Source organism: Paroedura picta, chromosome 3 (genome assembly GCF_049243985.1).
Source record: "Paroedura picta isolate Pp20150507F chromosome 3, Ppicta_v3.0, whole genome shotgun sequence".
In the NCBI taxonomy this organism is placed as follows: domain Eukaryota; kingdom Metazoa; phylum Chordata; class Lepidosauria; order Squamata; family Gekkonidae; genus Paroedura; species Paroedura picta.
Genome location: NC_135371.1, coordinates 68,242,522 through 68,254,733, shown reverse-complemented (window position 1 = coordinate 68,254,733; position 12,212 = coordinate 68,242,522). Strand labels below are relative to the sequence as shown.

The 12,212-nt window shown below is 45.0% G+C and overlaps 1 long non-coding RNA gene across 2 annotated transcripts in view; it reads right to left on the bottom strand.

Annotated features, from left to right (window-relative positions):
- LOC143831137 (uncharacterized) overlaps positions 1–11,041 on the bottom strand; it is a 33,220-nt gene extending 22,179 nt beyond the window's left edge. For both annotated transcript variants that reach the window (XR_013228744.1, XR_013228745.1), the window contains exon 1: positions 10,937–11,041. This is a non-coding gene — a long non-coding RNA (uncharacterized LOC143831137). The remainder of the gene's footprint in view (positions 1–10,936) is intronic.
- Positions 11,042–12,212: the final 1,171 nt, after the last annotated feature.

The window sequence follows — 12,212 nt, the reverse complement described above, 5'->3', positions numbered from 1 at the left end:
ACCCTTTCAATTTTATCTACGTCCTTCTTGAAGTGAGGCCTCCAGAACTGCACACAGTACTCCAGGTGTGGTCTGACCAGTGCCGTATACAATGGGACTATGAGATCTTGTGATTTTGATGTGATGCCTCTGTTGATACAGCCCAAAATGACATTTGCCTTTTTTACCGCTGCATCACATTGCCTGCTCATGTTTAGTTTACAAACCACAAGTACCCCAAGGTCTCGTTCACACACAGTGTTACCTAGAAGCATATCCCCCATCCAGTAGGCATGCTTTTCATTTTTCTGATCTAGATGCAGAACTTTACACTTATCTTTATTAAATTGCATCTTGTTCTCATTTGCCCATTTTTCCATTGTGTTCAGATCTCGTTGAACTCTGTCTCTATCTTCCGGAGTATTTGCAAGTCCTCCCAATTTGGTGTCATCTGCAAACTTGATGAGTAGTCCCTCCACCCCCTCATCTAGATCATTAATAAATATGTTAAAAAGTACCGGGCCGAGCACCGAGCCCTGAGGTACCCCGCTACTCACCACTCTCCAGTCTGATGAAACACCATTGACAACAACTCTTTGAGTGCGGTTCTCTAACCAATTCCCTATCCATCTAACTATCTGAAAATCCAGATTGCAGTCCTTCAACTTATCCATCAGACATCATGGGGAACCTTGTCAAAAGCTTTACTAAAATCCAAGTAAATGACATCAACCGAATTTCCCCGATCCAGCAAACCTGTTACTTGGTCAAAAAAGCAAACTAGGTTGGTCTGGCAGGACCTGTTGGAGACAAATCCATGCTGACTTCCTTGGATCACCAAATTGTCCTCCAGATGTTTGCAGATCGCTCCCTTTAATATCTGCTCCATTATCTTCCCCACAACAGAGGTCAGACTCACTGGTCTGTAGTTTCCTGGGTCATCCTTCCTCCCTTTTTTGAAGATTGGAATAATGTTTGCTCTCTTCCAGTCCTCTAGAACATCTCCAGTCCTTAAAGAGGTTATGAAGATGATGGACAAGGGCTGTGCAAGTTCTCTGGAAAGTTCTTTGAGTAATCTCGGGTGCATTTCATCCGGACCAGGGAATTTGAACTCATCCAGTGCAGCTAAATGCCTCTCGACAACCTCTCTATCCATGTTAACCTGCCACCCAGACACTATCCTTTGGTTACGGCCATCTCTAGATGTGCCTAAACATTTTTTGGTCTTCATTTGTTTTGGAATTTGTCCAAATTCTGATATACATTCCATGAGTTTGGGAATGGACTTGTCTGGTTCTTCCACTGATAGAACAACATCATCTGCATAACTTCTTATTTTATATTATTGATTTTCTGTTCCTATGCCTATTGTTCCTGAATCTCCTCTTATTTTGTTGGCTAATACTTCCAGCGTTATATTGAATAGATGTGGAGATAATGGGCAGCCTTGTCTGGTGCCTTTGTTAATTTGGATTAGTTCTTCTGTTGCCATCCCATTCACTAAGACTCTTGCTTTCTGTTTAGAATATATGTACTGTATCTATTGTATGAAGTTATTGCTATATTCCTTGTCTCCAATTCTAACTGAGGGAATGTTTTTTCCCCCAATCTCCTTTCTTAATCTTGACGCCAGCCACTTCCCTGGCCAGCTCAAAATTTTGTTGTCTCAGGATTAAAGGTTTCTTCTTCATTTCTTCGGTTTCCAGGATGTCCCTTCGTATTAACATTTTGATTGCCTTTAACAGGGTTTTGGATGGATTACTTTGATGATTGTCTTCTAAGGCCCTAGTTGATTGGTGATATTTTGGACTTCTTCAATGTTTTTCTTTTTTAGAATTATAACTCATTAACCTGCCCCTTATGAAAGCTTTGCTTGCTTTCCATATTGTTGTAGGTTTTACGTCTGCTATATTATTGAATTGAAAAAATTCTTTTAACTCAGCTTCACATTTTTCTGCTCTTGTGTTATCATCTAGGAAGTACTCATTAATTTGCCATCTTCTTATTCCTTTCCTCTCATATCTCATTTCATCTTTTAGAGGTGCATGATCGGCATATGTGCAATGCTATATTTCAGTATCCATCATTCCTGGCAGTAGACTGCTTGAGATCCAGCATTGGTCTACTCTTGAATACAAATTCTGCCATTCAGAAAAGAAAGTGTATCCTCATTTTGTTGGATTTCTTAGCCTCCAGAAATCTACTAATTCATGATATTCCATATTTTGCAAAGCTTTCTTTGGCATTTTGGTACGTGTTGTGTCGCTTGATTTGTCTATTAGTGGGTTAGGAACAATGTTGAAGTCCCCTATCATCATTACTTTGTTGTCTACTAAATTTTCATACTGTTGAAACAATGTTTCAAATAAAAGATCCTGTCTGTTGTTGGGGGCATATATATTAATTAGTGTCAGATTTTTTCCATTTGGTAAAGTTAATTTTATGAAGATGTAGCGGCCTTGTATGTCTTGTGCTAGGAGATTTGCTGAGATGTTCGGGTTTGTTATATAAACCACCACACCTTTCTTTTTTTCCTTGGTAGAGGCGTTGTAAGCTTGTCCGAGTTTCTTAACATCCAGAAGATGTACATGATCTATTTTGATATGTGTCTCTTGTAAGCAAATGATATCTGCAGCCTCTTTTTTTAATTGGTGAAAGAATTTTGATCGTTTAGCTGGAGCATTAAGGCCATTGACGTAACCTGCAACAACCTTTCTGCGTCTTTGGAAGCTGATTGCTGTCAGAGTCCTATGAGGAAAGTCTGTCAAAGAGTGTTTGGGCCTCCTGTATGGTGCGTATTGTCTTCCTTCCTTCAGGCAAGATCACTTCTAATGCAAACGGTATTTTCCAATAATATTCCCTTCTGGATTAACTTTTGCCTTAGAGAATGAAATTCTGACCTTTTCCAAAGGGTTTCCGATGGTAATCTTGAAATATTGCTACATCTTTACCTTGAACCTGGAGAGGTTCAGATCTGTTTTTCTGTGTTTCTTGTATGCCTGTTATCAAAGGTCACTAAGATATCCCTGGGAAAGCCTTTCCTTGTTGCTGTTCTGGAATTAATTCTATAGACGTTTTCTATTTTTACTTCCTCTTCTTGTAGGTATTTCTGGACCACTTCTTTAAATTCTTGTGCCAGGTCTTCCTTGCCAAAGCCTTCTGAAGCTCCCAAGAAATGAAGATTCTTTGCCCTTCCTTGTACTTCCAACAGTTCTAGTCTGCCCTCTGCTACACTTTTCCACTCTTGTAATTCTTCTATGTTATCTACTGACTCCCGAACTTTGCTCTGTACTTCTTCTATTTGTTTTGTGTTTTCTTCAACACTCTTTTGCAAGTCTGTTATTCTAGATGAGAGCTCCTTCTTTGAGTCCAGTACTTCCTTCTTGACATCTGATAGCTCCCTCCTAATTTCTGCTGCTTCCTTTTTGATTACAGAGAATTCCTTCTGTAGTTCTGCTTTTGTATCACGGATTTCCCCTGTAAGTTTGCCAAGACTTTCCAAGACCATCTTAAGTTGTGTTTGTATTGAATCTTCTACCTCCTCATCACTATCTGGCTTATTAATCTTCTTTTTCCCTCTTCCTGTGGCCATTTCTCTAAAGGAAGAAGGGTATCAGAGTTGATTCTTCCTTTAGGAGATTTTTTTGTAGTACCTTGTTTTAATTTGGACATGCAGGAAAGCCATTTTGGGCCTACATACGTTGTTAACTATTATTATTATTGTTGTTGTTGTTGTTGTTATTATTATTATTATTATTATATTTTGATTTATTTCCCGCCTCTTCCAGAAGGCTCGAGGCGAGTGACAATGATCTTAACCCCTTTAAAACCCATTAAAACCCCCATTAAAATATTAATACCAACATGGCGGCAAAGAGAAAATACCCCATCCCTCCCCATACTAATATCAGAGATAATGGAGGACTGCAATGTACACTTCCTAACTCCCGGGGGGGGGGGTGATGTCCTGAGTTCGCTGACCCCAGCCTCAACCATAGACCTGGTGGAAGAGCTCCATCTTGCAGGCCCTGCGGAAAGCTGACAAATCCCTATGAGTGATAGAGTTCCTGATTACTATTTAAAATGATTTTTTGAGCAACCCAAACTTGAAACTTACCTGTGTAAATTTCCAAGATATCAGATAGTTATCGATAGTTAACAATTATGTTGCAATATTTAATATCCAATATACCAGATATTTATAAAAACTGCCACCTGGATATCTGTGAATTGCTGGATATCAGAATTAGATACCTCTATGAATTTTTTGCTGCTTTTCTCTTTCCTTCCCCCCCTCCCCTTATTTAATTTTGGATATTGTATTTGTTTATTCCTAAAGGTATAATTGAAATAAATAAATAATTGAAAAACTTAGCTTGGATTCTTTGGTTTGGTCTCTGATGTCCTTTAAATGGCGTTGCCAAGTCCTTCAACTTGCTTTCTGACTTCACGCAATGCTATCTGAGCTTTTCCTTAACAGATACCGTGCTCTGAATATGTTTCTTTTGGTGATTCTGCCGCTCTAGTCAGAGCTTACAGGTTCTGTAGTTTTCTTTCATCTTTCGGTCTGAGTTAGAGCCATGCAGGCCTCAGACATATTGGAGATTAAAGAGACAGCGAAGATTAAATAGGGAGTAAATAGTTACAAAAGGGAGGAGGAAAAAAGAGAAATAACAAGGTAAGAAGAGAGGGCAGAGGAAAGAGGACACTGGAGTATGTCCATGGGGAACGGGAATGGAGGAAAGAGAGAACAAGAGAGAGAAAAAGCAAATGTGGCTTGGAGTGAAGCCCCAGAGACACTCGCTCACTCCAACACCCGGTCCCACAGCTGTTTGCTGCCTGCTTTTCCCATCTGCTGGATCCCGCAGCTAGTTCTAATCGGTGTGTTTGCTTGTTAGTGAGATAAGCGTCAGTAATGAGAGGGAGTATTAGCTTTAAATCAAAGCAGAAGAGGAAATGAAATAGTTAGAGGCTTTGTTGTTGGGAGAGCAGAGTCTGGGCCCAGCGCCAGGCTCCCGTGTTGTTCTGAGGGATTCTGTGGATCCTGCCGGTTTGGAATTGAACTCCCCTGTATCCAGAAGAGCCAGGGGGTTATTATGGGGAATGGTTTACGCACCACCCACCTGTTTGTAAAGCCCAGGGACCTGGGTTTCTCTTGCATGCTTGCAGAGAATGCAGTACATACTCATGCTACTCCGCCATGACTCCCGGAATTTCCCCATATCTAGCCTATATCATTGTACTTGTAGTTTAAACCCATTACTGCGTGTCCTTTCCTCAGCAGCCAATGGGAACAGCATCCTGCCCTCCTCCAAGTGACACCCTTTCAAATACTTAAAGAGGGCTATCATGTCCCCTCTCAAACTCCTTTTCTCCAGGCTGAACATTCCCAAGTCCCTCAACCTATCTTCATAGGGCTTGGTCCCTTGGCCCCAGATCATCTTCGTCGCTCTCCTCTGTACCCTTTCAATTTTATCTAGGTCCTTCTTGAAGTGAGGCCTTCAGAACTGCACACAGTACTCCAGGTGTGGTCTGACCAGTGCTGTATACAATGGGACTATGACATCTTGTGATTTTGCTGTGATGCCCCTGTTGATACAGCCCAAAATGGCATTTGCCTTTTTTACCGCTGCATCACACTGCCTGCTCATGTTTAGTTTACCATCCATAAGTACCCCAAGGTCTCATTCACACACAGTGTTACCTAGAAGGGTATCCCCCATCCAGTAGGCACGCTTTTCATTTTTCTGACCCAGATGCAGAATTTTACACTTATCTTTATTAAATTGCATCTTGTTCCCATGTGCCCATTTTTCCATTGTGTTCAGATCTCATTGAACTCTGTCTCTATCTTCTGGAGTATTTGCCAGTCCTCCCAATTTGGAGTCATCTGCAGTCCCTCCACTCCCTCATCTAGATCATTAATAAATATGTTAAAAAGTACCGGACCAAGCACCGAGCCATGAGGTACCCCACTACTCACCTCCTTCCAGACTTTTGAAACACCATTGACAACAACATTGATGACCATTAACCAACTAAAAGAAGCGGTCATTGACAGAGACGCATGGTAGAAGCTTTCCTACAGATTCGCCAAGGGTTGGACACAACTGAATGGATGACATCATCATTTTATGAACAAGTAAAGAATAAGACAATTAAAGAGAGAAAATGCCTTGCCCAAGCTGTGCCTCAAAGACCACCCTGAGCTTTGTCTTTGCTGTAGTATACTGGGTAAGTCTTCAGATGACCATGTTTGCTAAGATTTGTGTCTAGTTCAATTTGATTCAGCAAAACTGCAACCAGTAAGGAATGAAAGTCTGGCATGGGTCTCAATCTGGAAGGAGGGCATACTTACAAACCCAGAAACAGTTGGCAAAAGGGTTCCTAAGTGCTAGTGGCTAAAGTCTAGGGATGGGCAATTCGGATTCGGAAACATCCGAATCGCCCGAATCAGGCCCGATTCGGATGTTTCCGAATCGGAAACGGTCCGAATCGGGCCCCTAGAGGTCGAAAACAATCCAAATTTCTGAGATTCAGCGATTTGGGTCCGAATTGATTCGGCAGAGTCAGAGGCTAGGCAGCCATTGCCTGCTGCCTCTAGCTGCCTTTTTTTCTCTCTGTATTTTTGCCGCCTAAAATGGTGGAGGGTGGAGGGAGGCCGTGAGTGGCCAGTCAGAATCCCTGTAGCTTTTCAGCTCAGGCATTCTGACCACTCACTGAAGACTTTTGATTTTTAAATCCCCTTGCTTTGTAGCTGCCCAGGAGGAGTCTACTTAAAGCAAGGGGCTGCTTGCTGGAGCTCACTTGAGCTCTGGCTGGCTGGCTGGCTGTTCTGCTCCCAAGCTCCCTGCCTGGTTGAGCAGCCTGCCTGCCTGCCTGCTGGACCCTCCTGGATATCCTGGACCTGGCCTGGACATCGCTGGAGAAGACAGCAAACAGTTTGTTTTAGGGGTTTTTTCTCTCCTTTCCTATTTTTCTCTTTTCCCCCTCCGTCTTCTCCCTCTCTCTCCCTCCTCTTTTCAAAAGTTTAGTGTGCCTTTGGGTTTCTGTGGGGGGGGCTATGTGTGTGGGGGGGTTTGGGGAATTGTGTTTCCTAATACTGTTGTTGTTTGTTGTTTGATTTTATTTGAAAGTTTTTTGGGGGTGGGGGTTGGGGGCTTGTATTTGTAAGTTGTACTGTTTTTTTTTGGGGGGGGTTGTTTCATTGTTTTGGGTTTCCTCAGTTGCCACCTTTGGGCTTCGTGGCCTGGGTGGCTGCTGGTTGTTGGTAGTTGTAGGTGTTTTTTGGTGGGGGGCTAGTATCAGTTTGGGGGGGTTGTATTTGTTAGGTTGGTTTAGCAGGGCCTTGCAGGGCCAGTTTTTCTAGATTGCCAGCCACCTTTGGGGGAGTGCCCTGGGTGGCTGCTGCTTGTTTGTTGAAGCTGTTTCTTTGGTTAGCCTAGGTAGAGTTAGCTTGTTTGGTTAGCTGTTAGTGCCTTGCGGGGCAAGTTTTTCTTGGTAGCCACCATTGGGGGAGTGCCCTGGGTGGCTGCTGATTGTTTGTTTTCTTTCCTAAGTAGCCAAATAGGATTTTTATAAGAGAACAGTGAACAGTAAAATAGTACTTTCTTAAGAGTTTAAAAAACTTTAAACCAGCAGGGGCTGTGCCTTATTGAATGCCAGCTTTCCTGGTAGAGACAGGAATTGATTTAGAGGCCAACAGGTTCAGGGGTTCTTCTTAGCAGATCAGGTGGGGGCTTGATGCACAAATCTGCTCCAGCCTTCCTTCTAGCTAGTTACACTCAGGTAGCTTAAAACACTTTAAAAGTGTAAAAAGGTTTTTTCTAATTTTTCCCTGCTGTAGGTTAGATAGGGCCAATTAAATTTAGCTAGGCCCAGACAGGTTCCTTAAATTAAAAAAAAATCCAAGAGAGAGAAGGACAGGTTCCTTAAATTAAAAAAAAAATCCAAGAGAGAGAAGGACAGGAAAACTCCATAGAAGTCAGGTCAGCTTAGGGTCTATCTAAAAAAAATAAACAGGTAGCTGGTGGGAGGTTTTATAAGTTGCAAGGTTTCCTTAGAAACAGTTGTTAGGGCAGTTAGTGGTAGGGCCTCAAATTTCCCTGTTTCTTAGATTAGACCTAGTAGAAACAGTTTGTCCAAGGGAACATGAGTGGGAAGAAGGAAGGTCAGGCTAGGGGCCCTGGGGGAAAGGCCCTACAGAAAACTAGAGGGGTGGAGGGGAGTGAGAGGGGGAAGGAAGCGTCCTTCCCCCCACCTGAGAAGAGGCCTGTCTTGGGTCGACCTTCCACCACTCCGACCTCTGGCCGGAGTGGTGCAATAAAGAGTGTCCGCAAGGGTCTCTTTATTGAGGCGGCTGACGGGGCGCCCCCTTCTAAGGTGCGGCAGGCAGGGGTCTTTGCTGGCACTTCTGCGGGGCCTGCTGATCAGGCAGCCCCTCGTGCCGCTCCTTTAGCTAGCGAGGCATGGGGGCGTCAGGAGGAGTTGCCTGATCTCTCCCTCGGGGTGAGCCTTGGGGACATGAGTGGCTTTTCCTTCATGTCCCCAGGCATCACCTCGGGGGTGCAGAGAGCCCTGGAGGAGATGAGTGAGGGACTGGCCCGCCAGTCTACTCCCCTTTCTCCTCCAGGATCCATCAGGCTTCAGTTGGGGGGGGGGGACAGGAGCAGATGGTAGAGGTGGTGCAAGAGGGAGAGATGGAGGTGGCACCCCCTGCCCCGCCATCTCAACCCCTTCCCCCTCTCTCACCTCCTTCTGTCCCCACCTCAGGACACGGTGTGTCCGGCCCGAGCTCCTCACAGGAGGCAGCTCAGAGGACTTCACAGGCTGCAAGCCAGCCTGCGTCGTCCAAAGCCTCCAAAGTCTGGAATTACTTCCAGACAGTGGAGGGAACCCAACTAGCAGAGTGCCAGCTCTGTAGGCAGAGGGTTAGTCGTGGAAGGCAGGAGCGCCACTACACGACTAGCGGCCTCATGAAGAAGAAGAAGAAGAGTTGGTTCTTATATGCCGCTTTTCCCTACCCGAAGGAGGCTCAAAGCGGCTTACAGTCGCCTTCCCTTTCCTCTCCCCACAACAGACACCCTGTGAGGTGGGTGAGGCTGAGAGAGCCCTGATATCACTGCTCGGTCAGAACAATTTTATCAGTGCCGTGGCGAGCCCAGGGTCACCCAGCTGGCTGCATGTGGGGGAGTGAAGAATCGAACCCGGCTCGCCAGATTAGAAGTCCGCACTCCTAACCACTACACCAAACTGGCTCTCATGAACCACCTGAAGAGGCACCACCAGGCTGTCCTGCTTCAGGGGGAGAGACAGGCTGGCAGTGGGGTGCCTGCGCAGGCACAACCTACCAGCACGGGGCTGGAGAGTCTCCCTGGGACCTCCACCTCTAGAGCTCTCCCTAAGAGTTCTGCTCAGGGGGCGGGCCGTACACTTCACGTTGGACATATGGACGTCATGTCATGCGCAGGATGTGTACATCTCGCTGACTGCGCATTGGTGGGACGTACGGGAGGTGCTGGGTGGGGTTGAGCCTGTTAGGCAGGGTGAGGGCTGCCGGGCAGGCTATCGCCACGCCTTGCTGCACATCGAGCCCTTCGATGTGCGGCACATGGCAGACAACATCGAGGGCACCATTCGTAGAATGGTAGATGGGTGAGTAGGCAGTGGGACGGGGGTCACCAAGGGCTTCTTGGTGACAGATGGTGCCCTCAACATGACCAAGGCGGTCAAGGGCATGGGCCTGAAGCACATCTCCTGTGCGGCCCACCTTCTCCACCTCGTGGTTAAGGATGGGATCGGCTCCAAGGGAACCGGTTCATCCGCCGAAGCCATTGACTTCAGGCATCTCATCGAGAAGTGCCGGAAGATCGTGGCGCATTTCTCTCACAACTCGTACGACGTCTTGAGGCTGGAGAGAAAGCAGGTCCTGATGGGCGTGCCGCAGCACTGCCTTATCAGAGACGTCAGCAGAGGGCCAAGATGGCGGCAGCATGTTGCTTCTTCCGGCAAGCATCTTAAGATAAGCTGAATTTATCTTTTTATTCTACTTATTCTATTCCACAGACAGAGCTCAGCATAATATCTGTTTATAGCTGGCACAGGGTGGAATTTTGTAAATATTTTCAATTTCTCGAGCCAAGAAGGGAGTGCAAAGTGATAAGACAACTATATTGACAATGCGAGGCAAGAAACGCCAACGCTCTCCATCAGAGGAGACCAAGTCAGGGAAACAGCTGAAAATGGATTTATATTTGAAAAACAAGGACTCTGAAGACTTTCTAAGTTCGTTCCCCACATCCAGTAGATACTCAGCACTGAGCTCGGAACAAAGAATTGAAATAGAAGGGGTTTGGCATAGAGAGGGTGATGATAGAAGGCAGCCAGCTTCTCCAACACCAAGTGTGTCCGGTGGAGGAATTCCTGAGAGCTCAGAACTCAATAACAAGAGAAATGATTCAAGTAGCTGGGATTTGCTAGCTAAGCAAACTGCTGTGGTCACAGAGACAGTGATAAATTTGTATATGAAATTAGACCAAATAAATTTAAATTTGGAAAAGATAAAATCATCATTGAACTCTGTTACTAGCAAGATACTTTCTCACTCTCCCAAAAAACTGTGCAAGACTGCCAAGGTGAGGGGCAACACTGAAGAAGCAACTCCTGATAAAGCTCCAAGAACTTTAAAAGAAAATGCCATCCTGGGAAAACACTCCTCTGGCTCCAAACAACTTCCAGCCTCGCATTACCCAACATCTAGTAAAAACACTTGGCGTATTCAGCCTCGAATGGTTGCACTACTTATTGGCAATTTAAAAGCAAATGTAGGCAGATGGGGCTGCAGAGAAGAAGTGGCATGCTTCCTAAATCAGATTCTGGATAAAAATCATGCTGGTTTGGGGATTGAGAATATGCAATGGTTACCAAGCAAGCCTTTTCTTAAGAGAGTAATCATCACCTTTGCCTCTGACAATCTTTCCTCTCTACTCCTGAGTCGACGAAGGTATTTAAGGAACTTTCATATCTTCCCCACTAGAGTCTTCGTGGATAGTGAGTGTCCTCCTCTCTGCAAGCTAAAGAACCTCCGAACTAAGCCAAGAGGTATAATTAAAGGGCCAGCAGCACAAGGAAAAAGAGAGAAAGTGTCAACTGTTCATAAAATGCTACCTGGAAGTAGCAATTACAACAAGAAAGGGGCAGTAAACCCCCCCCCAGGAACAGAAGGTGATTAGACAAAGCTTAACTAACCAGTGGATCTCAACCTTAAACTCAAGGAAGTGCTCCAGCAACCTAAATACATCCCCTATTAAGATCCCAGAAACAAACAACGTTAATCATGGAGAGAACCTAATAAATCCAGACTCCTCCTATGCTTCCAAGGGAGAAAGATCAATTTCTTTTAGTTCAATGCCTCCCTTGGAATCAACCTCCTGCTCACTAATGAATGTGAGTTTGAAGAAACCAGAGACAGCCCAACATCTTGGAGAGGTGAAGGCAGGGGCAAACAAGATGGGAATGGAAGGAAAAGACTGTGAAATAAAAACTCAAGAAGTGAAAACTATGGAACCCCTAACTTCGCCACAGCAATTAGTTATTGGGGATGATTACGAACTGGACTCACAGGTCCTCCATAACATATTTCCCAGCCAAAAGCTCCAAAATCAACTCAATGCCAAATCTCTGGCCCAGGAATTATTAGAGATGGGAAATATGGATTATGATGTTTCAAAATCAGGAGAAATTCAAGACCCCGCAAATGGCACAGCTAGAGCTCCCACTTGTCCTCTATTTAAAAAACACCCCACGAGGGCAGAGGAATTTAATCCACCGACAGATATGTCTCTAGTCTCCACCACTTATCACACTTCAGATTGCCTTGGACCACATATTACCTTGGCAATCTCAGAGGGGATCACAGCACAGGTAGAAGACCCCAAAAATACAGATGATGGCAAGAACAATGGAATTGAGTAAGCACTGAACCTTCCCCCACCAGAAACAGCCTTCTCTGCATTAGTTGAGAGAAAACATACCATAACTACAAACAACACCTTAGATATCCTATCATGGAATGTTGCAGGGTGGTTCCGTTGCCTTGCTGAGGGCTCGAGTATTCCTTTTTTTAGGAGAAAGTATGACATTATTGCCTTACAGGAGACCTGGACTGATGTGCCCCTAATCCTGAATGGTTATCAGGCCTTCGAATTAGCAGCTCTGCCTGGCTTAGGGCCAGG